Source organism: Lissotriton vulgaris, chromosome 3_1, assembly GCF_964263255.1.
Source record: "Lissotriton vulgaris chromosome 3_1, aLisVul1.2, whole genome shotgun sequence".
In the NCBI taxonomy this organism is placed as follows: domain Eukaryota; kingdom Metazoa; phylum Chordata; class Amphibia; order Caudata; family Salamandridae; genus Lissotriton; species Lissotriton vulgaris.
The window spans coordinates 314956359-314983957 of NC_141689.1; positions in this window are offsets into that span (position 1 = coordinate 314956359).

Consider the following 27599-nt stretch of genomic DNA (forward strand, 5'->3'; position numbering starts at 1 on the left):
CTTTCGGGATTCACAGAATGAACTTACTACTTTCGGTATTCACAGAATATATTTAAGACTACTAACTTTACGTCCGCACTCAGGCCGGAAATTCCGGCCCGGAGGCAGAGTTTCCGGCTTGGGGCGGAGCTTGCGGCCCAGAGGCGGAGCTTCCAGCCCGGAGGCAGAGCTTGCGGCTTGGAGGTGGAGCTTCCGGCTCAGAGGTTGGGATTTAGCTATGGCTGAAATCTCCACCTCTGAGCCGCAAGCTCCATCTCTGGGCCGGAAGCTCCGCCTCTGGGCGACAAGCTCCGCCCCCACGCTGGAAGCTCCGCCTCCGGGCCAGAATTTCCGGCCCGAGTGCGGACGTAAAGTTAGTAGTCTTAAATCTATTCTATGAATCCCGAAAGTAGTAAGTGCATTCTGTGAATACCAAATAGTAGTAAGTTTAGGATTTAGTCTTAAGTTCATTCTGTGAATCGGGCCCACAGTTCCCTGATAAGTGCAGACGTTCGAAGATGTGGAAGTTGTGAAAATATGTCTTCGGGTACATTCCGACATTTTGCCAAGCTCTTTCTCTTCAAAATATTAATAATATAAAGTGGATAGAATAGTTTGCCTGCTGACTGTTCTATCATTCAAAAGAACTATAAACTTCCAATTTACCTTTATGACTCAGGCCCAAATTATTACATCCTAGCAAATGACCAGCTTCTGCTGCTGCCGAGGAAAACAATCTGCATAGACTTGGCAATGGGCAATGGCCACCAGCACCTCACAGAAAAAGAGCACAGTCCTTTTGTACATCCACCCATACACTAACACCACAAATGTTAAGTATATAGCACGGTACAGAATAGGAGAGGCTCATATAGTATTGTGTACAATAGTACAGAAGGAACTAACTCTTGTCACTTTCACTTTAACCAATATGAATCATTACTAAACCAGATACTTAACAAATTTCTACTTATCATACAAACCAAACATCCATGCAGAGCAAATGGATGGAAATCCTAGACCTATACGAAAGGGGCACCAAGATTAAGGCAGCCCTGCAGTGAGTTACTAACAGTAGAAGAAGCTACATGCATGCTGGTATCTTAACATGTGTGACTATTTTGATGTCAGGTTATTGCGTCTATAGAAGCATGCACCACTCAGTGAGCCTCTGGGCGCTTGATGGATAACTTTTTTTACCTGCAGGGATAGCACCCCAAGTTAGCTTCTAGTATTCGCCGAGTTGTAGTATCAGCACTGAGGCTACCATTTCAGCATGAGATCCCACCGTTTCAAAGCCACAATATGATCTCTGTATCCCAGATGCTTAAACTTTCAACTATTCATTTCATGCCATCCTCAATGTCAGACTAGACATACGATGTGCTTATCAATGCTCTATGCATGTGACATGTACAGACTAAGACAGCACTGTGAACTGTTTTTCAAGTACAGTTTGTGCTTTTGCTGCCTGGCTCTATGATTCCAAGTGAAGCATCTGCTATTATTAGAATATAAGCCTGCCAGCAAAAAGGATTTTGCACTTCAAGTTGACAGCGTAAAACCTGAGTCATTGCAATACAGCAATACTCTGGCAAAACCAATTAGAACGACAGGAGCATGACGCGGCACAGCGATGGCGATTTAAAGATCACGGAACGGTACACGTTCGTGGGGGCGGGTGGGGCGGTCAGAGCAACGGGGTAGGGGGAGGCCCCCACATCTTTCACGTCAGAGGGGGCCCACAGCTCCACCGCGCACGTAGCCACTGAGATAAAAAAAAAATGCAGCTTTAAAGTTGCATGGACATACAGGTCGGCTGAGACCTGTCTGTTCTAGAAGTGTCAAAAAACACACCAGCAGTAAACGTTGCTGCTGCTGGGCCCTTATGTATGCAGGCCTCCCCCCTAATGTACAGTGGTGACTCCAAGGTACAGCTAGGCTCTGTAAATGTACATGTTTTTATATAGCGCAAATCACCGACCCGGTATCTAAGCGCTTGCTTAGGGAACCCATCCTGGTATTCCCCTGTGAGATAACCCCGGCAGGGTATCCACAAGGTGAAAGCCAGGCATCCCACCGCAAGGGGCCGTTGTGGAGATTAAGCAAGCTATTGCCCATAGTCGCAGAGTGTGAACCCGTGAATCGAGTAGGCACCGGAGCAAGAATTGTCAAGTCTGTGGACATTTTAGGACTCAAGACCCCGCCGAGCCGGGAATTGAACCCTGGTCCCGGGCTGACCTCTGCTTCCAGGTTTGCCTCCTCTAACCAGTGACCCACACTTCTCCTCTAACCAGTGAGCCACACTTCTCCCCACACCTCTGCCCATCTTGAGCTCTCTGAGTGATTGACAGCACTTTCTCTAGCACGGAGATTGCAGTCTAAATGTTTTCTAAAATAACGTTTCCAATTTGCCTTACAATAGGTTGTGCTCCCTCTAGCTCTCTTTTTCCCAGTGCCTTTCTTCATCTGTTATTATGATTTTGTTTAGAATTTTCTTATCTGCTTCATTTCTCCAGGGATCTTCGTCAACAACACATCATTCTGCACTTGGCAGAACCCAACAATGCAGCAGCGGCTCCTCCGACAGGCTCACCTGCCAGGATCAAAACAATGAAAAAGTAAAACGATAATAAGCTCTTGTTTATTATCATTTTATTTTTAGGACGAGCCCATAGCAGCAGTGCGTATGCGCTGCTCACTCTGCGAGGCATGCAGTAAGGGAGTATGGTATGAAAGCTTGGCCCACTCTCCGCCCATGTTTTAATTGGCTCGTGTCATTGTCTTTCGTAAATACTGCCTTCTGATTGATTATGAGGCTTGTTAGTTCCTCCATATTATGGCCATGTCGTCAATTATATCCTTCCATGGTTACTGGCCCTTTACTTCGAGTGTTACATAGTATGTGTTATTTAGATTGTAAGCACTATTTTCTAAAATAAGGCTCTCTTACTGCAGTCCCTCCCGCAGTCCGTCCCTTCTCGCCCCGCACTACCGTTGTAAAAGGAAAGGGGGGGGGGCGCTCGGTCCCCCCGCACGTATGGCGGGGTGGCCGGCCCCCCTCCCCCTTCCCCGTAGCATCCTCGATGGTGGGGCGTGCCCTTGGAACCGCGTCTTTATAACGTGGCGGGACGCGCCCCACCACCGATTGGTGGGGTTCACCACCTTGCCCCGGAAGCAGTTGTTTGCTTCCGGGGGCAGATGGGAGGACCTGGGGGGGTGGGTGTGGACCAGTGCAAATTGGTCGGCCCCCTTTACCTGGTTTAAAAGGCCTGGAGAACGCGGGAGACATCCTCTTGTTCCCACGCTCCTCAGGCTGCACCATTCATCCCCGTGAGCCCCTCGCGTCTACCGAATACGTTTTGAGCCGTTTAATCCTTGTTTTTTCTTTTTCAGGTTCCAAGCCTCGGCGGGGTCCGTGAAGTTGAGGCAGGAGGGGGATCGACGCCTGGAGCACCGGGGAAGGAGCGGGCGCAGCCAGAGGCGCGGCGGTAATTTTGTTGGAGCCGGCATGCGAGGAGGAGCGGGCGCATCGTGGGGCACGACAGTTTTGGAGGTATTGTGGGGAGCGCTGGGGGTGTTGTGGCGCAGGCCCTGGGTTTCACAGAGGCGTCTCTCATCGCCTCTCCTTGCCCGCTCCTCAGCTCGGCCCTCACCTCTGGAAAAGACAAGCCCTGGGTTTCACAGAGGCGTCTCTCATCGCCTGTCCTTGCCGGCTCCTCAGCCAGTTATTACACGGGACACGTGTTGGGCACTGTGCAGGTCGGGCGATTGGGGTAGTGTTTGATTGTGCAGCACAAGCGAGGCACACAGCAGGGTTGGCCCATCCACTGCACTGGGGAAAAATCTGCGTTAACGCTCCAGAGTGTGATTGCAGGCGAAGCAGGGTCGACCCGGGCAGGTCTTGGATGGGAAATCACAATTGAATGCTTCTCAGCTAATGGATAACATTGAAAAGTCTGCATAGGGCTTTTGATTAGAATTGCAGAGAGATACTTTGAGGCTGTTTGTGGGTATAAACTTGAATGCCCAGGGCATAGGTATTAGGCAAGACAGGGGGAATTTTACATAGCATTCATTTTGTGCACAGTGCGCAGCGGAAAGCTTCTCAAGTCCTTCTATGAAGTGAATCCGGCCGCGAACATTTTTAGTGTGTTGGTTTTACACCCTCCACTATTTTGTACTAATACTGGTGTGGGGATTCTATTTTCAGAAGGGGTCTGCCACCAATTTGGGGTTTTTGGTTCACGCCAGGTGGGGGTAACAGTGCTTGATTGAACTGAGTGGGTCCAAGGAGTGAGCAGACTGTTTTTTGGTGTGTTTAAAGTACGGTGTATTAATATTCTTTTCATCGTAGACACGTACACAGGGGTGTCCAGTGGTTTGCCAGTGGAGAGAGCGGACAGAGAAAAGCACGTAGGACAGCAGCGGCAGAGGGACACGGGTAGGCCTGCATTTCACTGCTTCTGGTGGGCCGCCAGGCTTGAGTACACTCGCCCAAGCACTCAGGCTAGCTGGTGTTCGCGGTCACAGTCGCGTGGTGCTTACGGCCTGCCTGTGTCCTTCCAACTATAAAGGTACTGGGGACATCAGGCCGACGGGGGGCCAGCAGGTGTCAGCGGGTACGTCACGAGTAGCGTAGAATGGCCTGTGGGCGTGGTGAAAAGCGGTCCCATATGAAGTCGATGCTGCAGAGTATGATGAGAAAAATGTCAGCTATGGACAGGAGATTGGGGAAGGTCGATCAGTTGGGAAGGAATGTAGCCGATTGCGGCAGAGGTTGGAAGATTAGGCGGGCCATCGGGGAGACCAAAGCGGACCATAGTGCTCCCCCAGCCCAAGGGTAATTTAGATGCATTAACTGTTCGGGGCAGGGGCAAGAGGGGTAAGGGCCGGGCCACTAAGTCTCAAGTAGTAGGGGGTTCCCCAGCGGGCGTGCCCACACCGTCGGTGACACCCGTGACCACACCACAAATTCCGAGAGGCTCACCAGCGATACCGGTCTCGTTGAGTCCAGCACCAGCACCAAATGTAGCTCCTGTGATGGTCCCCCCTGTCGTCCCAGCACTACCAGTGTCAAATCCAGCACCTACCCTGGGATAGGGTTTAGGCTGGCCCATTCCTGTTATTATTACACCTCCCGGGGATGGGCAAGTTCCTCCAGAGCTGGCAGGACGGATAGCGGCGGTACCCCCCTGGTTAAAGATAGGGGAAATGTTACCATCCTCCGTGGAGGAACCTACTGCAGAAGCGCAGAGGATGGTGGCAAAGATCAGGAAGGCAAATAGTGCTGGGGGAGTGGCGGGACCTCCTATTCTTCCTCAGGCAACAAGTGCGGCCAGCGACGGGGGATAAGACAAGATAATTGATCCTGCGTGTGTCGCTGAGAGCGGTAAGGATGTGGCATTGCCTGTTTTGGGAGAAGGTACAAGACCATCCAGGAGGGAATCTCTGGCACAACATGTAACCCAACGTGTTAAAGAACTAATTTGGGCGGGCAAATATGTTAACATGTTTTCCCTATTGATTGATAACAGGGAGATGGAGTATGCTAAGACTCAGAAGGAGTGGATGTTGCCTAGTGAATGGCGGGCAAAAATGGCTAGATTCAGGGTAGAAGAGACACTGATCAATTGGATTAGGGCATTTTCAGTGTTCGTGGCAATCATTGCTGAGCGTTCTCCAAATTTGCAGGCGGAATTGGCATTTTATCAGAGTAGGATCACCAATTTCAGTGAGAAATATGGCGGAGATGGGCGGAAAGAGTATGATGTCTCATTTAGGAAAGCAAAGGAGTTTGACTCAACATTAACTTGGGATAGGATGGATGCAGTGTCATGGTATGGGCAGTTCGCTACCGTGCAGGCAGCGAGTGCAGGTCCTAGCACTGGCTGGTCCAAGAGCTATCCTGCAAAACCTCAGCAGCCCTTTCGGCCAGCACAGAGTGGTGAGATGCCAAATAGAGCAGGGGGCGGCGGGGGCCACAAGGGGGTCTGCTGGGATTTTAACAAACTATCTTGCACCAGACAGCAAGGCACTTGCAAATTCAGGCATGCATGTGCCCTATGTGGCCACTCTTCCCATCCTGAAACAAACTGCCGCTCAAAAGGTAATGCCTCAGGAAACAGGGGAAGGAAGAAGCAAGAATAGAATGGTGGAGCGGTGGGTATCCCAGTCACCCATTGATATTATGGCTATAACCCCTTGGCTGAATAGATATCCAGATCTTGTGTCCGCTAGAATGCTACAGGAAGGTTTCTCTGGGGGTTTCAGGATCCCAGCGGGAGGTTTTAAAGGGACACCAAATTGTAGAAATCAATTATCAGTGAAGTACAATCCAGTTGTGGTGGCTACAAACATTGCAAAAGAACTGCGCTTAGGAAGGATAGCTGGGCCATTTTCAGATGTCCGGGTACATAATTTTGTGTGTTCCCCCCTGGGGGTCGTCCCAAAGAAAGAAGAAGGCGAGTACAGACTTATACACAACCTATCAGCACCAAGGGGTACTTCAGTGAATGACGCGATAAATGAGAGCATTTGTAATGTGAGATATGCATTCTTTGACCAAGCTGTTGTCATTTTGAGACGTCTGGGCCCTGGTGCAGTGCTAGCGAAATCTGACATTGAATCTGCATGTAGACTGCTGCCGGTGCACCCTTGTGACCAACACTTACTGGGATTTTCATTCCAGGGCAAATTCTATATGGATATGTGTATGCCTATGGGGAGCTCTATCTCTTGCGCCTACTTCGAGAAATTCAGTTCATTTCTGGAATGGGTTTATAGGCAGGTAACTGGGCATCAGCATGTCATGCACTATCTGGATGACTTCCTATTTCTGAGCGCAGCAGGGTCACAGGACTGTGCGAATACATTGTAGGAATTTTGCTTGCTAATGCAGGGTTTTGGGGTCCCGCTAGCGCCCGGGAAGACGGTTGGGCCGGCAACATCCTTAGAATTTCTAGGAATAGAATTAGACTCCATTGAAGGTTGTTTCAGATTGCCCAGGGAAAAAATCCTGAAATTCAGGACAACTTTGCAGCAATGCCTTGGGATTGAAAAAGTAACGCTCCACCAGCTACAACAGACAGTGGGTCAGCGGAACCTCGCGCTAAGGGTAATACCAATGATTCAGAAAAGGGGGTGGTGATGAACAGAGTGTCTGAATTAAGCAGACCACTCTTACCCAGTCCAAAGATCAGGGCTTGATCCATCACCGTTTTTTAGCTCACTGCACCATCCCAGCTCAGAACTTGGCTATATGCAAATTAGTCTGACCCTGGCCCAGTGCATCATGGGAACAGGGCAGACCAAACTACAAAGCCAATTCTTATACTGGGAAGGAAACAAGCTACCGGGGACCGGTTTCTGGCATTTCAGCCGTCTTCGGCCCGGCTTGCTTGAATCCTGATGGTGCAGTGAGCTAGGAACTCACATCTGAGTATACCCTTCTACGCTTATGGTGGACAAAAATGATTCAGAATAATACCAATGGCGCGCCACTTCTCGCGCTCCATCGCCCAGGCTATGACTGGCCTCAGGGAGGGGCACCACTGCACCAGGTTGTCAGCAGAGGTTCGCCAGGACATGCGTATTTGGTTGCATTCCTGGAGGACTTCAATGGCAGAGTGGTGGAGTGGGCCCCCCACCACGTCAGCAGAGTTAGGTTTATGGACTGACGCTACTGGAAGGGTGGGGTTTGGCGCTATACTTGGTAACAGATGGGTGGCCCAAAGCTGGCCGACTTGGTGGGACGAGAATGGGCTGACCAGTAACATAGGATTTTTGGAGCTGTTCCCAATCTGGGTGGCATTGACTGTGTGGCCCGAGCAGCTGCGCAATCAATCGGTAATATTTTGGTCAGACAACATGACGGTGGTCGAGTGTATTAATCAGCAGGCGGCACGGTGTAAATGGATATTACGCTGTTGAAAGAAATTGTGTTGATTTGTTTGAAACTCAATGTTCAGGTGTTCAGGGAGCATTTACCATCCGCAGAAGCAACACCAACACACTTGTCAACGACACTCTGGGAAATCGGTGCCCCGAGTTACAAAACCTCGTGGCAGCCAGTCTAGCCACCAGGACAAGGACTGCTTATGAATGGGTGTTTCTGTCTTATTGCACCTTTTTGGGTCCGGACTGGGACGGAAAATGGTATCAGGAAGGGATTTTTATCCAGTACATGGTTAGGTTACATGGGGAAGGGCGCTCTGCTGCAACAGCCAGCAGGCATAAGGCGGCAGTGCCGTTCATGGCACAATTAAGAGGGGTCAGGGATCCAACGGACTCTTTCTAAGTTAGGAAGGCACTCAAGGGTTGGCGGCGGTTGCAGGGGAGTGTGAAGAATTCTAGACACCCAATTGGCCTAGAGCAGTTGTCAGCCCTGCTGAAAGCTTTGGAGGACACATGTAGTCCGCCTGGGGAAGTACTGCTGTTTAGGGCTTCCTTTGCGCTGGCCTTGTATGTATGTATGTATGTATGTGTGTTCTTATATAGCGCTCGACTTACCCTTGGGCATCTCGGCGCTTGCATTGGGAACCCGTCCTGGCTTTTCCCTGTGAGATAACCCGTACTGGGCATCCCCAAGGTGAAAGCCAGGCATCCCGCCGCGGGGGGCCGTAGTGGAGATTAAGCAAGCTATTGCCCAGAGTTGCAGAGTGTGAACCCGTGATTCAGGTAGGCACCGAAGTGGGAATTATCGAGTCCGTGGACACTTGGGCTCAGACCCTGCCGCGTCAGGAATTGAACTCTGGTCCCGGGTCTGACCTCTGCTTCAGGGTATGCCTCCTCTAACCAGTGTTTAACAACAAGGGGTGGTGATGGACAGAGTTTCTGAATTAGGTAGAATACTCTCACCCAGTCAAGAGACCAGAGCTAGATCCAACACCGTTTTTTAGCTCACTGCACCTTCCCAGCTCAGAACCTGGCTATATGCAAATTAGTCTGTTCCTGTCCCAGTGCATGATGGGAACAGGGCAAACCAAACTACCAAGCCAATTCTTACACTGGGAAGGAAACAAGCTTCCGGGGACCGGTTTCTGGCATTTCAGCCGTCGTCGGCCCGGCTTGCTTGAATCCTGATGGTGCAATGAGCAAGGGACTCACATCTGAGTATACCCTTCCACGCTTATGGTGGACAAAATATTTAACAACAAGGGGTGGTGATGGACAGAGTTTCTGAATTAAGCAGAATTGTCTCACCCAGTCAAGAGATCAGGGCTAGATCCACACTTCTCCGTAAGGCCCCTTCTATGGGGCCTTACGGGTGGGTGAACTGGTGGCTGCAAATAAGAAAGATAACAGTGGTGGCCTTCGTGTAGAACACACAAAAATACTCGGTGACACATTATTGATCACTATACTCAGATCAAAGACTGATCAGAAAGCCAGACGGAATAGCCTGGTTCTTTACCGGGCACTGGCTAATCCTTGCTGCCCGGTAAAACACGTAGAGTCCTTCCTTAGTCAGTGGGCACCAACAAGGGGGGGGGGGGGGCACTGCTGGTGCATGCGAATGGTACACCCTTAACAAAATTTCAGTTTCAAAGGGTGGTTGCAATGACGAATTCCAAGGCTGGCTTGAATCCCAAGGATTTTGGCACACATTCATTCAGGATAGGGGCAGCCACTGAAGCAACAGCCAGAGGGTTGCAAGCGAACAATGTCAAGCGCATTGGGAGATGGTCTTTCGATTGTTATAAATGCTATGTGCGGCTGCACATGTTGTAAATGCATGGTAAGTTCGCGCTGACGCTTGTTGTATTTTGTCACGCAGGGCGGAAACTGGGACCGGGTCAGCAACAGCAAGCAACTTCATCGCAACGGACGGAACAAGGGAACAGGACTCGAGTAGCATGGGTTGTAGGTCATTCTTATGTAAGGCGTGCTGCTTCTGTTTTCTTTTGAGGTGATTTTGTATGTAAGGCAGAACAGTGCGGCTTTAGGGTATCCTTCCATGGGAAAGGAGGTCTGGGTATCAATCAGATTAGAAAGTACTTTGTGGAGTTGCTTGATCAACACACTTCACCTTCATCAGTAGTCATTGTGCACATGGGTGGGGGGCAACGATTTGGCTAAACTGGGTAGACGGGTTTTATTGGAGGATATGATTTCAGTCGCAAGCTGGATAGCAAAGATACTCCCAGGCTGCACGATAGCTTGGTCACAAATGATTCCGAGGATGGAGTGGAGCGGGGGGTTTCTGTTAGGGCGTTGAATCACTCGGTAAAGAGGGTCAACAACAAGATAGATAAGCTGTTTTGGTCACCTCAATTACAGAATATCTCTCATGGGTGCATTTGGGGCGATCAATTCTACCTGCAGGACGGGGTACACTTGTCCAGGTCAGGGAATGAATTACTGGCAGCGAACATTGTAGCATGGTTAGTGGGGTTGTCAAGGGGAGCATTACCTATAGGAGGAGGAGGTTGTGGGGGGGCCAGATAGTCGGTCAACTACGCTGGCCTGTGGCGGTAAGGTCATGACCGGTGAGCAGTCAATTGAAGGTCCTTAGGGGCGGCACCATTACGAATGGGCTTGCCCTGGGGGAGGGGCCATTGGCCTCTCCTAGAACTCCAGAGGCAGGATATCCGCTTGGTTGGATGGGTGTGGGGGAAGGGGGATGTCCTGCTTTCTTGTTTTGGCTGCGTAGTCACCCCACACGGACACTATGACATCATTAAACGGCGCAGAGTGTAAGGGCCCCCCTTTTTGATCAATGGAGTTCAGGGAGTGTACGTGGGTAACCGGGAGGGGGGAAATACTCTCCCGGTAAACGGGCCCTCTGCGCATGCGCACTCACACGTGAGGGCGTAGCTGGTAATAGGGATCTGACACCGGTTAAGACCTTGCCGTAGGCCCAAAAATGTTAGGATATGCAAAATTCATACATACGATGTTAGATTCGGTTAGGAAACTCTTTGTATTAGAGATTTGTTAAGGTTAGCCCTTGGATACCTGTCTACATCATGTGTAATCTAATGTCTGAATTTTGTATATTTCATGTCAGTGAAAAATGTTTATTTTGCAACAATTTTAATTTGTTTTCATGTTTTTAATAAATACGGCCGGGGGGTCGCAAGGCCCCTGGCTTCCAAAGAACTCGGTGTAAGTCCATTGGCCTTGGGGGATATGGTGGTGGCGCTGCGCTGGGGGGGGAGATGGTCAGCGTCCCTGACCATATGCCTTCTTGCTCCACTGTCCCCCAACCGCCCGCACTCCTGTTTGCAATGCAATAGGTCTTGTGTAAATGCGAGTCCTATTGCATTGCAAATGCTTGTCTTCTGAATGAAGGCTACAACATCTATTGAAAGTGATTTGCATAAAACGTAACAGCGGATGCCAGGAAAATACCTAGTGTTCTTCCACTGGCTCCAGTACGCATCATACATACAAACCCTCGGGCAGGGATGCCAACGAAATTACAGGTTAACAGAGCAAAGTGAAGTAAACAACTTCACCACTGTGCCATGTGCCACAGACAGGTGTCTTGGCGGTGGCCTCGGCCTGGATGCAAAACACAAGTAACTTAACCAATATGGCCTAATGGACAATTTAATCTAAAGAATTGTTTAAAATAAGTATATAATTGAAAAAGTAACACAGAGTCAGAACCGTCTCATAAATCACCAAGGCTGCACTCGGGAGTAGTACTGCCTACTTTCCTGAAATGTGTGTTTCAGGGAGGGGAAAGGGTCTACTGATTTTACTGTAAATATAAACTGTCAGCGCTGATAATTGATTCTAGTCTCTTCACACGGGGTGATTTTTTTGAGTGACACTTATCATGTGTGTGTTTACGTTGGACATTTCAGCTTGTCTGTTTTTTTCTATTACTTTTCACAGAGTCTCTCTCTCTACTGGTATTCGTTCCACTACCTATCACTTATCTGTCCCTGTGTTTGTTGCAGTGTGTCTGGCATATGTTTTTCATTATGGACCTAATTTTGGTGTTTTCTCGTTGTTTATCCCGGTGTCTCTGTATGGTGTTTGTCCTTGTTTGCCTTATTTCTGCATGACGTTTCTGTTTGATATTAGCATTTTTCCTTGTAGCCTTTCAATGTATGTAGGTCTGGCTTGACAGCACAGCTGTACCAATTCTTATGTGATCAACAGAAAAAGAGTTTTCAGAAGTTCTGCTGGGAGATGGGCTTAGGGTCCCTTGAATTCAGCATTTGATTGGACAGAAGTTGAGTGCTTCTACTGAAATAGATAGCCTGTGCTGTGCATTTTTAGGTCGAGCCTAGCGCTTCTCTCTCTGCGAGGCATGCAATAGCCGAGTATGCTGTGTAAGCCTCGCCTTCTCTCCGCCCATACTTTTCATTGGCTGGTGTCATTGTCCTTGGTAAATGCTGGCTTCCGATGCATTATGAGGCTTGTTAGTCCCTCCTTTTTACCGCCTTGTCGCCATTTGTTACTGCTCATGACAACTGGACCTTTTACTTGGCTTGTTACACGGTCGGCTTAATCTAGGGGGCCAGCACTATTTTGTTTATGTGTACAATGGTGGATGTTGTTTTATTGTATTTGTTTCCGGAGCATGGCACCTCCTTTAGGGACCCTGTACTCAGTTTCTTTCTTTATTTATATATAACTTTTATGTTGAGCACTGCATCCACTTCTTGGACACCGCGCTCTGTTTTTTTAATTTTATTTTTGTAATTTTCAAAATGAGTGTGGTGCTCGCATCAGGGACACGGTGCTCGGTTTCTTTTTTTTTACTTTAACCCCTTCCATGCTGCTGACGGAACGGTTCCGTCATGCACTACGGGTGAGCTGTGCGGATGACGGAACCGTTCCGTCATGACTCCGCCCGCGCAAGGCGGAGTCAGCATGGGCGGGGAAAACCGCCCGCACGGAAGGGGTTAAAAGGGAGCGCGGCGCCACTTCAAGGACACCACACTCGGTTTCTTTCTTTTTTTTCTAACTTTAACACTGAGCACGGCGCCCGCATCAAGGACACCGCGCTCAGTGTGAAAGTTTTTAAAAAAAAGAAACCGACCACGGTGTCCTTGAAGCGGCGCCATGCTCAGTTTTAAACTTAGCGATACCAAAGGGGATGAAGGACAAAGCGTTTGAGAAAATCAAACACTCACCCCCAGTCAACTGATCTGGGTGTAATCCTACATCATTCTTTAGCTCACTCCACCACCCCGGTTCAGACATGCCCATATGCAAATCAGTCTGACCCTGTGCCTCATGGGAACAGTCCAGCCCGAACTGCCTATCCATGTCTTCCCTGGACGGACCGGAAACAAGCATCCTGGGACCGGTTTCGGGTTCATAACCCTCATCAGCCAGGTTATCTTGAATCCAGTAGCAAAGTGAGCAAGGGACCCACGTCTGGGCATACCCTGCCAACTTAAGGCTAACAAAGCGATATCAAAGGGGATAATGGACGGAACGTTTTAGCAAATGAAACACTCATCCCGTTTGGTATCGCTCAGTTTTAAACTTAAACAAGCATTTGCAATGCAATAGGTCTCGTATTTATGCAAGTTTAAGCTATTGGCATTGTCAATTACAATGCCTTTTATTTATGATTTAGAAAACAAAAATACTAAGAATTGTCATTTACTATGCCAACAGCTTAAACATGCGTAAATGCGAGACCTATCACACTGAAAATGCTTGTTTTCTCTCTGAGCCGAGGCTTAGGGCGATGCCAGGATAATGACAGGCTGGTGGAGTAGTTGCACTGCTACTTAGTGTGCATGATGTTTAGCTAGTCGTGTGAGGGCAGCCAAACTGCCATGGGCACTGAAGCCCTCTCCAACTCAAGCTGGGTTGTCAGGTTGGAGAGGGGAGGCAGAGGCTCCCAGTCTAACTGGAAGTGCAAATCATTGGAGCTCAGGCCAATCCTGACTTTTCTTTTAGTAGCATGAACGCAGCTGTAGGATTTGCCGCAGTGCACTCTGGGAGCCTGTGCCTGAAGAAGAGAGGGGTGAGTTGCAGCAGGTAAGTGGTTTTTCACATATTTTTTGTCTCATCTGTCCGTTCCCCCACATTCCTCTTTCCTTCCACTCTATCAACTCACCGGCCCCTTACTGAGTGCATCCGTTGTATTTTAGTACACTGTTACAGTATCGGTAACCTCCTTAAAATCAATTTCCTTTTGTGAAGCAATGTCTCGTTAGGAGTGACTACTGTATGTCCAATTTAATTTAGAACGTCTTTACTTGTAATAACATCATCCAACTCACACTGAATGGCTTATCAACCTTGATCTCCAAACTATCTATGTTTTTCTCTCATTAATATGTAGAATTATATTGTTTTTTATTTTTTTCATTAGCCTTGTGTTGAATCAATCAATCAATCAATCAATCAATCAATCAATCAATACATTTATAGAGCGCCCTACTCACCCGCGAGGGTCTCAAGGCGCTGAGGGGAGGGGGGGGCGCTACTGCTCGAATAGCCAGGTCTTGGGGTGTTTCCTGAAGGTGAGATGGTCCTGGGTTAGTCGTAGGTGGATAGGACACATGCATGGGTGCGGATGCATGTGTTTATATGTGTATGTACATGTGCATTTGTGTCTTTGGATTTCACTAACTTTTAACTCCATCTTGGTCCCTGGCCAAAGCTAGTTTCTAACCTTGGCACCAGTACCCAGTGCATTATTGTACACCTCGTTGTGATTCTTCTGATTCTTCTGGTTCTAACTCTTTGGGCATCTATAAGTGTTGTTATAGTGTCACCCACTATATTAAGGATTGCCTGCTCTGTGTAATAGCATGTTTATATTTAATCATACATAAGCAACTAGTGGCAGATACATTTCTATTAGGTTTTTGTGCCTCATGTTTTTAAGTTTACGTTAAGAATACATCTCTTTAAATAAAAGAACAATAAGAAAGTGGGTTATTAATTTGAGAAGGAAGTTTCCTTATACATGTAATAATCACTCATGGTTAGGCGTCAACACAATTCTAAGAGAAACTGTGTCAACCCATGGTCGCTGGGTACAAGCAGCAGGCAATTCCCCCAAAGAAATGCATGGTAAGTTCAAACAGTAACAATATGTTTATAGTAAATAAAAATAGAAAACAATATAATTACTTTTAGACCTGGCAACATTGGCGTGTTTTTTGTCTTTTCTGCTTCTCCCATCATGTTTTTGACTGTGTGCTGCATTTTGTTTCTGCTGGTTTTAGAACTCTGGGCATGTTGCCACTGCTGACCAGTGCTAAAGTGCAAGTGCTCCCTGTCTAAATTGTGACTATGATTTGGAATCCATGATTGGCATATCTGATTTACTGTTAAGTCCATAGTAAAATGCACTGTGTGTGCCCAGGGCTTGTAATTCAAATGCTACTAGTGGGCTTGCAGCACTGATTGTGCCACCCATATGAGTAGGCCTGCAAACATGTTTCAGGCCTGACACTGCAGTGTCTTTGAATGCAGTTTTACATTTCCATGTTGACCTGGCAATTTGCCAGGCCCAGGCCCAGACTTTCCTTTTTACTATATGTAAGGCACCCCTAATGTAGGCCCAAGGTAGCCCCAGGTAGTTGCAGTGTATCTAAAAGGTAGGACATGTACTGGTGTGTTTTACATGTTTATATGCGAGCTACTGCTAGTTCAGTTTACACTATTGTAAAGTTTATCTCTCCCATATGTTATCAAAGGAGCTGCATTGAAAATTCTTACAAGTTTAACTTCCAATTGGGAAGAGAAGGTATTTGGAGTGTCAGGTACCTGAACTCACAATTTAAAAATACATCTTTAACTGAAGTCGGTTTTTATATTGCATGTTTGAAAATGCCACTTTTAGAAAGTAGGTATTTTCTTGCTTTACCATTCTGTGCTTCTGCCTGCCTGTGGAATCCAAGTCTGAGGAAGGGTGACTGGTGGGCTGTGTGGGCATTCACGCTAGACAGTCACACAAAGGGAGCTGAGGTGTGCCCTGCTTATCCTGATGGTCCATCACCAAGCTGATCGGTCTTCCTGAGCTACAGTGTTGGGAGGAGTTGACACTAACCCCTGAATAGGAGTGTGCCTATCCTCATGTGAAGATGGTTCTATCCCCCTGTAGTGTGTCTGGAGGCAGGTCAGTGAAGAATGACTTTCCTTTGAAGTTTGCCTACTTCAAAGGCAGAAACTGGTATAAGTACTGGAGCAGTGACATCATACCTTCAGAACACTTCTGGACTAAGTGGATATTCTGCCAGGAAGAAGAGCTGGATGCTGTAGAAGGGGAACTGCCACTCTGCTTGTTGCTTTGTTGTACTGACCTGCCGCTTGCTACTTCTGTCCTGGGAGTGTGAGGGCTGGACTTTGCTTTCTACAACCTGCTTGCCAAGGTTTTTCGAGGACATGTATGTGCTTGCCTCCTGTTAAGAAGTCTCAAGGAATGAAAGACTTCATAACCTCTGCTGGGAGTTCTGATCTGCCAAGTAGTGCCAATTCCAGTTCTGGGTACTTGGAGGTGGCTTTTGCTGCAAAGAACCAAGAATATTCACGCATCAGCTTCCAGTGCCTGTTTGATCCTAATGCAACATCGCCTTGCGGTTGAAAAACGAACACATTGCCCAGTGACTGTTTTTGGGTATGGTGGTGGTGAGCGCAAGGTAAGTTTTCTTTTTCTTTTTAATTCTTCCTCGTCGTCTGTTGCCAGCATCCCCCCACCCTGCTCTGTCACTGGGCAGCAAACATAGGGCAACAAATGCTCTAGCTATGCCACTTGCAGCTGTGCGGCTGATAGATCCCCACAACCCGAGGACTAAGCACCTCGTCTCCGAAGTCCCAGGTACCTACTTCTACTCCCATTCAGTACCTGCTGGGCAGCAGAAGAAATCAGCGCATTAGCTATTCGATGGCTGCAAAATCGATGCAGTGCTTGTTTCGCTGCAGCGGCTCAGCATGCCTGGATTTTTGACGCATTAATTTCTTCATCAACGTGGCCTAGCAGTAAGGACCCAAGCCTGTGTGTCGAGATCGACGTATCACCTCCTGAGACAGTAAGGAAATGGCACATCACCTCCCCTGACAGTGAGGAACTGACACATCACCTCCCTTGCACTGCAGTAAGGAACCAATGCATCACCTCCACTGGGAGTAAGGAACCGACACCTCGCCTTGCTTTTCCGGCACCTTACCTCCCCTACGCCCATTTCCATCTTTGATTTGATGCATCGTAGGTACTCATTTGCATAACTACTTTTTCAACGAGAAGCAATGAAATCAAAAAGATCATTAACAAGAACTGGCCCTTGATAGCGGACGACATGAGGCAGGAGGATTTACCTTTACACTCTTTCAAAAGAGCTAAGAACATCAGAGACATAGTGGTCCATTCCTTTCTAGAGCCGCCTGAACAACCGACCATCACCTCACTATGGAACCTCCCTCCCATTATTGGGCATTATAAGTGTGGTGCATGTACTGCTTGTGCCACCACATTACAAACCAAAAATGTTGTATACCAAAATCGGACATTTGACTTGAAATCCTACACTAATTGCAATACGACCAACGTCATATATATCATTCAATGCCCGTGTGAGAAAATATATGTTGGCCAGACCCAACAAAAGGTCAAACAAAGGATTCTACAACATGGCAGCAGAATACGCTGTGCAGTACCGGGAGCCCCCTTGGTTGAGCATTGCCAAAGAATGGGACACACTGTGCAAGAGTTGACATGGTTAGTCATAGAAAAGATCACATTGGGCAGAAGGGGTGGAAATTTGGCAACTGTGCTTAATACACACGAGTTGAAATGGATGGCTACATTTAATTCAATCACAAATGGCCTTAATGAAACGGACAGTAGCTACGCCCAGATGGTAGCACTGGGACGCTAACGTCAAATGTACTATCCATATAGAATAACCTTCCTCTATGGCCATAGATGTGAACTGACTGATAACGTCTAGACCCTCATACTGGAGAGGTGCATGTTTTTTTCTGAATTCTGAATTACTACCAAGATTGAGCTGTACTATGTCATGATGAATATACATTTACACACTTATGTGTGAGAGGTGCTTGTATTGTAAATTGCTTACACTTTGGTATGGCATTTTAAATCTCTCAATTAATGGGACAATAACATGAAAATGTAACTCCTTGCATCGTTATTAAAACCCTGATAAATGTTGGGAAGGGCATAATGAGCAACGTCTACACCCTCGTGCTCGAGAGGTGCACGTTTCTTGTTTCCATTTAAATTGTCAAAATCCTCTTGCAAATTTCAACTCGCACGCTTCGTAATTTGGTCTTGCCTTCCCAAATTGTCTTTTTGAATTATCCTGAAATACTACCAAGATTGAGCTGTACTGTTTAAATTAGAGTAAAATGTCTTGATGAATATACATCTACACCCTCATGTGTGAGAGGGGCATGTATTGTAAAATGCTCACACTTTGGTATGGCGTTTTTAAATCTCTTAATACTGGGACAGTAACATGAAGAATGCAACACCTTGCATCTTTATCAAACCCGGATAAATTATGGGAAAGTTTAAGGAGTCACACCTACACCCTCGTGCTCGAGAGGTACACGTTTTTATAATTGTGCTGTCTTCATTTAATTTGCCCAAATCCTTTTGAAAATCTCCACTTGTACGAGAAGGTACGTTTTCATTTTCATTATTTGGCCTATTTTCCCGCATTATTATCCCGAAATCGGTCCAGTCACCGATAGCCCGTATAGTATCTTTTCAGTTTCAGTCACTCACGTGACCATGCCATCTGGCGTTTTTTCATAACACGGAAGTACCTCGGTTTTGCTTGTTTGAAGGAGTGAGCACTTCGGCAGTGAGAGACCGCGGCTGCGGCTATGTTTTGCAGTAAGTCTTGATTGCGGCAGACGCTTAGCTTTTCAAATAACTTATAGTAGACAGACTATGGCTAACCCGTAATTACCTTGAATTTTCAGGGAATCTGGAACTATTGATGAGCTTCGCCATGGGCCACTAAATTTGGATTATTCCTCGGTGACTGCATGAGTAATGTAAGTGTCCCGCCTAGGTTTCACGCTGTCACTTGTGATTAGGATTCCATAGTCATTGGGCTATAATTATATCCATCTCCTCCCTTTAGTGGCCATCTAGGGGAGAAGCGTTGTATCCCAGCAGTCCTTCGACTCGGTAGTACGCAATTTAACCTTATAAGTCGAAGATATATGTAAGTGAACCGTCTGTGACATTTACAACTACCAATTTTGAATTGCCCCCTATACCTGTATCTTACTGATTCAAGTCCATTTTTGCTCCCCTTTAGTCGGCTCGATAACTGAGCACTTTCACATCCGACTACATAGAAGGTGGTCTTACAGATTCCTGACATTCGGTGCCGGCTGGCCCGAAACCCATGGTAAAATTCTCTTAACAATTCCTAGCTAATACAATGTTGAGCTTTTTAATGTATTTACGTTTAGAACTTACTGAGTCTCCTTTATCTTTTTAGAATCACATTGCCCCACTATAAAACTCCCTGTCCTGATGAAGACCCCTCCTTAAGGGCTCAAGTAAACCCTCCATGTAGGAGTCGAAACGTCGACGGCTCTACCTGTCTTATCATCCGGCACTATCCCTGATTAAATTATTTATGATTGTGACCGTAGAATGATTTATACATCAATTTCATTGCAATATTGGCTTGAACAAGTTAAAGCCTTTCTTAATCTATAATGAATGTTTTGTATTGAATCTGAAATTTAATTCTTCTTTTCTGAATCACTTCACTTTTCTTCATTTAACACCCCACACTCCCTTTTCCCTTCTTTACTATTGGGGTTCTAATATAATTTTTATGTTGCAAAATTGAAATGTTTCAAATAGCACATTGTGATTGAATGACAATGTTGGCCTCATTAAATATGATGAATTCTACTTCCTAAATGTTTGACTAATATAATTACGTGCTTCTATGACACGGTTGTTCTCTGGGACCCCTCTGTATATGTATTACCTAGCACCCAGGTCCCAGTGACTTTTGGGTAAACCCCCCCCCCCCCCCCCCCCCCCCCTTGGTAACACCCTCAAGAAATGTGCCACCAAAATTTGAGACTTGCTATACGACCACTCACCTGACCTGCTCTCACTGACCAAAAACTGGCTGATTCCAGTGTTGGGCTCTGCCATTGCCAATGCAATACCTCCAGATACAAGATTGCATGACATGGCAAACAGACCTGAAGCTGAATCATTACCTTCAAATAAGCTATCCAATGATCCATTACTTCGGAAAGCACCACCAGCAAAATAGAACACTTGACCTTCAGACTCACCATGAACTATACCCCGAGAGGAACCCATATCTACCACACTCCCGGAAATGCCAACTCCAGCAGCACCATTGCAAACGTTTTTGCACCACTGATCCTTGACTCCAACACCTTAAACCTCCTCAGGGACCTCCACTACCACCTGTAGGACACAACTGAACCCAACACGGCTAATCTCTTCAAAGACCTGTCCAACCTCGTACTCACCCTGTGTAGAGAAGGCCCAACAGATGCCATCAGGCATTAACTTGACCCCACATTCAACGGCTTCAGCAACATCAAAGTAGACAAGCCCACACTAATCACTTTGTCTGACCACATCCTCATCAGCTTCAGCATACCCATCCCACACCTCTGCAGAAACACCATTGTCAAATCTTCACGAGGGGCCTGGAACAAGATCTTAGAAGCATTCTCGTGTTCTGAACTCCTACACCAGTAGCCATGATACAAGAATACCAATCTCCCCGAATTGATATCCAACTTCAACACCTAGATTACTGCCTGGTAGAGTCCTGCCCTACTAAAGCCAACAAAGCCACAAGAACCAAACCTTAAGCAAATATTACATGGAGGAGCTCGAGCTCACCAAACACCACTGCTAAACCCTGAACAAAGATGCAGACAAAACCAGGACGATATTGACAAGGGCCCTTACATACCGCCCTCAGATACTGCCATCAGCAAATCAGAGCCACCAAACGCATTAGACTCACCATATGCACAGAAACCAGCACCAAGAAAATCTTCACCATAGTGAAATATTCTCTGGCAGCAGGGTGAACCAGCATAACCCCCTCTCAATACTCCTGCACCCAGCTGCCCCTATTCTACTGCAACAAAATCACCAGCAACTACAACAACTTTGAGCCTCAACCGGACCCTTTCACCCTCACAGCCCTCCTGCCCATCTTAACCGACACTCAGCGAATCACCCTGACCACCTGACCCACCATCACCACCCGCAACAACCATGCATTCCATATACTGCGGAGTACCCTAGATCTATTGCCATAAGCACAGCCCTTGCCCCAATCCTGAACAATTCAAATATCTCAGCCAACTATCTGGATAACAGGAAACATGCCACAGTACTCTCCCTCCTCAAGAAACACTCAGCAGGCCCAAAGACGCTTCTCAACCACCAACCTATCTCCTGGTTACCCTAAAGGACAAAAGTTGTAGAAAAGATGATAAACAAATGCCAACCACCTTAAGGACAACCACCTCCTCAAAACCATCCAATCCCTATTCAAGTCCAACCACAATACAGAGACTACCCTCATCGCCACAAATGTCTGGAGAATATTGACGAAAAAAAAATCGACCTACAAAATTTCGACACAAAAATATCGAAGTCAAAAATATTGAAGTCCAATCTACATATAGGTAAGTACAAAACTATAAAAAATATATATATATTGTTGTCCAAAATATCGATGTTAAAAATATTGTTCTTTTAAATGTTTTAATAATAATGGAAAATTAGGTAAATAATACATATAATTAAAAGAAATATAGTTAAAAATATTAAAACATATTTAAAAAGGATAACATTAAACGTATACATATAAATTAATATATATACTTACTCCACATAGTGCAACAGTAGGGAAAGCGTTGATTAGCATAGAGGTAAAAATTACTATTCCCACTCCAGAGAGTGCAACAGTAGGGAAAGCGCTGGATAGCGTAGGGGTGAAAATTTCTATTCCCACTTCAGTGAATGCAACAGTAGGGAAAGCGTTGGATAGCATAGGAGTAGAAATTACTATTACCACTCCAGAGAGTACAACAGTAGGGAATGAGCCGGATATCGTAGGGGTAAAAATTACTATTTCCACTCCAGTGAGTGCAACAGTGGGGAAAGCGTTGTATAGAGTAGGGGTAAACATTACTCTTCCCACTCCGGAGAGTGCAACAGCAGGGAAAGCGCTGGATAGCATAGGGTTAATCAGTACTATTCCCACTCCAGAGAGTGAAACAGTAAGGAAAGCGCTGGATAGCGTAGGGGTAAAAGTTACTAATCTCACTCCAAAGAGTGCAACATCAGGGAAAGCATTGGATAGTGTTGGGGTAAAAATTACTATTCCCACTCCAGTGAGTGCAACAATAGGGAAAGCACTGGATAGCGTGGGGTAAAAATTACTATTCCCACTTCAGAGAGCGCAACAGTAGGAAAAGCGCTGGATAGCGTATGGGTAAAAATTACTATATCCACTCCAGAGAGGGCAACAGTAGGGAAAGCGTTGGACAGCGTAGATGTTAAAAATAACATACTTATAAATCAAATAAATATTGTAATTAATTGATTTATTAATAAATCAAATAAACAAATACTACACAAATATCAAAAATAATAATTACTTTAATAATATTAAATACTTCCCACCCTATTCCCCGATAAACACACAACACACTCCACATACCATAATTAATAATTCTTAAAAATTATTATTTTATTTACTATAATTAAATTACTTCCCACTCTATTGCCCCATAAAGCCACGACCAGCTACGGTAATAAAACGCAAAAATTCTTTTTTTTTTAAATTACAAATTTCTAAAATATTTATACATATATTTTAAAAAAAGTACAATACTTAACTAAAAATATAGAACACATACATATAAAATACATACTAAAATACATAACTCTGACATAAATATCAATATTATTAACATTGATAATTTAGCTATCGATATTACTAACATCGATATTTGCAATGCCGATATTTCTTACCTTAAGTTCGATATTCTGGTTGTCGATATTCTTGATGTCTATATTCTGTCCCTATAATATTTAAAACTCGATATAAATGTACTTCGATATTTAAAAATCGATATTTTGACTGTCCACCCATTGCCACCAAGGATGACACCCAGATGATCATGGACAGAGGTGACACCGGGGGCCTCTTCCTAAAGGACCTTTCTGCAGCCTTCAACAGACTCCCATCCCATCCATATTCAACAACTGCATGATATCAACATCCAAGGACTTGCACTTCCCTTCCTGACAAGCTGCACTCATGTGGTCAACATCATCTGCAGAGTTCCTGAAGGATCCTCACAGTGCCAGGATGCCCGTAGGGTTGCAGAGCGCTCTACAAATACTATAAATAAAATAAATAAATAAATCCTCACTCAGCCCCACTCTGTTCAATGTCTACATGATTCCACTCGTCAACATCATCCATACCCACAGAATCAAAATTATATCCTATGCTGACGACACCCAGCTCATACTCTTCCCTCTCCTACAGGACCCCAAACACTTGGATCAATTTCTCCACTTGCATGACCAAAGTCACCAGATGTATAAATACCAACTGCCTCGAGTTCAACACAGAGAAGACAGAAGAAGTAGGTTTTGGCAAAGACACCTTGCTCTGGGATTCCACCTGGTGGCCTGCCAAGCTCTGACCCACACCCCTCCCGGCAGCCCATGTAAAGAACCTTGGAATAGAAATCAACAACCAACTCCCCATGACCGGCCCATTGAATGTATTCTCCATTTCCTGCTTCCACACACTGAAAATGCTCAAGAAGAATTTCAAATCGCTCACCATCAAGACTTGCAGAACCATCACAGAAGCCCTCATCACCAGTAAGCTGGACTCAACAATGCACTCTGTGCTGGAGTCAATGCTCAACTGACCAGAAGACTCCAGACAATACAAAACTCAGCGGCCACACTCACCTTCAACATCCCACCCTGCGCTCATATCTCCTTGCACCTTAAAGACCTCTTCTGACTACCAATACACAAATGAGCACTCTTCAAATTCCTCACACACATACAAAGCCTCACACAACATTGGCCCCACATACCTCAACAACCACATAAGCATCCACAAAAGCTACCAGACATCTCTGCTCAGCCAGACTCTTACTCCAACACAACCCGTGCATACGTAGAACCAGATCAGAGCCTCCTCCTCAATTTTTGAATTCCACAAGAATCTGGAGATTTGGATTTGTTTCTAGCCTGACCTTAGTCTTTGCCCATACAGCTCCTGCTTCAGCGCCATAATACCCTCTTGGTGAGTTTTACGCTATAGAAATGAATATAACATAACAGCAAAGTGATTTCATTTTTGTCTATGATTGTTTCAAGACAATGTAACTTTACCTGCACAGTGAAAACAGGTTTTGTGTAATTGTTCACTTAAAAGGTATAGTATTCCTGCTGAGTATAGTTTCCCTGGGATATAGTACTGAAAACAGCCCGAACCAGGACAGAAACTTTGTTTGCCTTATACAAGTCTTTTTATAACTTAAAGAAACGCCTTTTTACAGCCTTTTTAGCCTTGAAAAAGACATTTGAAGACGAAACACGTGTCGGCTGTGATGAAGATTTGAAAATTAAAGACTTTTCAACTTATTGGACAATTTTTGAGTTGTGCCATTCATTATGTCACGTGCTCCTCGACTTACTTAAGTCACTGTGGTAACGAATTTTGTGTTGTGCTCTGTCTAAGCAAATATTCATCCACAGGACTATGTTTATTTGGTTGTGTCTCTCCACTAACACCTCACATGACCCATTTTCCCTGTTCCCTTTCTCTATCTCTCCCTTTCTAGCCTTTCATCTGTCCTCTTTCCTGTTTTTTTTCTTCTGAAAGAGCGCTTACAGTGCTCTAAACTATATGGATGCATTATACTCATGGTTAAACGGGTTCATCTATATTTGTGTTGTGTGCAGTGTATTATGTTCATCAAATGCATTTATTCAACATTTAAAACAAAGAATTGTAAGATGTATCTTCACATAGGATGTATATGTATTAGAAACACCTTCATTCCTGTATGCATAATGTGTAGAATGACATTATATTCATAACAAAGTAGTCGTGTGTGTTAAAGTTGTCTGCATTGTAGGCCCAGAGTTAAGAGTTGTTTACAGTTTCGCAAGCCCTGATTGCTGAAGAATTAATTAAATACATCTTTGTGTGTGCCAGAACAGTATGCTCTCGCCCCACTGCAGGTATTGGAATTCGACTTCATTATTTTTAGTTTAAGGAGATAACCAGAATGTCTTTGAAGAGTCTAAGAAGCAGGAAGGGAGGATACCTTCTGTGCCAGGCCTATCTGAACTCCAAGACCAATCGAAGAAAAGAAGAATTAATTGGAGAAGCAATGGAAATTCACCACAACCTTTGAAAGTGAAATGGTTTTTTATGTGATACTTTTAGGAGGGGGCTGAGTTTGTCCTTTTTGCATTATGCGCAGAGACAGAGAAATCAGACTTCTAGATTTTCAGAGGAGAAGGAGCATCTTAACAGTGAGCTCCATAGCCTTAAACTATCTTGACCCATTTTTTTGACGTGAGTACTTCTAAGGAAGTCTATACGTGCTGACTCCTTTGGGAAGAAGTTAGGGTACACAGTCAGGAACCTTGATGAGAATAGTGTACGGAAAGATAATTCATGCTTTCTTTCCTAATGAACAAAGAATTAGATTCAGCCTCCATCCTGTGTTGTATCTTGCTTCTTGAATTTATTACCTTGTACCTTCTATGCCGAATGAATTATACGCGAAGATTTGGCTCTGTATTGATTTTCATATATCTGTATTCGCTCATTCTCAGATGCGTATATATCCAATTATTTTTGGCCTTATAATAAAATCCATAAACTAGAATTCAGAGTCTGTGGTCCTTTGAGTATGGCTAAATTGTAAGTATAATCTTGAAGTGTTTATTCCCCTCAACAACTTTCAGCAGGCAAATAAAAGACAATCCGTGCTAAATTTGGAAGGTAAGGCAAGGTCTAAATTTAGCATAATCACTTCCTTTTGACCTTTGGGGGCACATCGATGTGTGTGTGCTCACAGTGCTCTCTTCTCACTAGGGGGGAAGTTACTGCATGACGTCATGCCAGGTGAGCATTGTAGGGGAAGGGAAATCCTTTAAAGAGTATTTTCTCTCTGGATTTCCCTTCTCTTTTTGAAACTCAGGAGCAGTAACATTCAGCCTGATTCATCAATCATATTTGCGCTCGCAAAGGGCCAGATTCTGAGAATCTGGCCCTTTGCGAGTGCAATTTTTGCATTTGGGATTAATCATCCCAAATGCAAAATTTGCTATTTAGAAACTCGCAAATTTGCGAGGAATAGCATTTAAGGAATCTCTATTAGAGATTCCTTAAATGCTATTCTTGAAACATTTTAAAATTGCGAAATCGCAAATTTCGGCCGCTATTTACCGCGAGGTCAAACCTCGTGGTAAATAGCGAAAACTTAGAAAAATGCTTTTAAAAGCATTTTTCTAAGTTGCATGTTACACACACACGGTGTGGGCGCAACACCTGTTGAAATGTGCATTTAAGGGGTGCTACAGGGTGTCCTTTGGACACCCCTGGCACCCTTCAAATCGCTATCTTATTTGCGATTAGCTAATTGCTAATCGCAAATAAGGAATACTCCCCATTCATTCCTATGGGCCTTTTGGCCCATAGGAATGAATAGGGAGTTATTCCTTATTTGCGATTAGCAATTTGCTTATCGCAAATAAGGAATCTGTAGGAATCGCATTTAATTGTGTGATTCCTACATGAATCCAGTTTTGCAAGTCTGTAATAGCGATTCCTTATGAATCTCTATTTTAGACTCGCAAAACGGGTCTTTCATGAATCTGGCCGATAGTCGTGATATCACCATGCCTTTAAGTGGATGCGTTTTCAATATTATCTACAAGCCACAGTTCCTGCTTATCTATCTTATGCAACTAACAACCATTGACAAAGCCAGTAGTCCTGGCTTGTTGCAGGCATGATGTTATTTGTTGTATCATATATCTGGATGCAACAACAGAAACAGCAAAATACAAGTCGGACGGCACACTTTGCTAAACACAGGTGGTGAACATGCAAGTCAGACACACACGCACATATCCATGCGTTCTTTAATATTTAGGTGGCACTCATCAACCTATCACATGGGGTCCTTTCAATACAATTATTATTTAAAATTAAACGCTTGAGTCCTAAAAAGGCGTGGAACCTTCGCGCTTTCAGTCTCAGCTGAGTGAATCAGTGCTGCCCTTTCGTAGCCTCGTCCATGCCGCGCCGTTGTCTGTACTTTTCACAACTGGCCGAGAGTTTCATTGCTGTTCGCTTTGGCACGGACTCCGCGGGGGCGTGAAAGACCTCTCTGCGGGGGCGGAGTTGGCGCTGTGGTTGCCCGCAGCACACAGTTTCTTGGATTACATGCGAAGCGTTTACAATTCCACTTCGTCACGGAGAACTCTCTTGGCTTCTGGATACTGCGGTTCAAGGCGACAACTGGAAACCAGTGTAACTTCAGGCAATCAATACCTTGGCAAGCTGCAATAGAAGGTAACCAGCAAGGCGCACACGTCACCTGGAATTAATTTTAAAGCG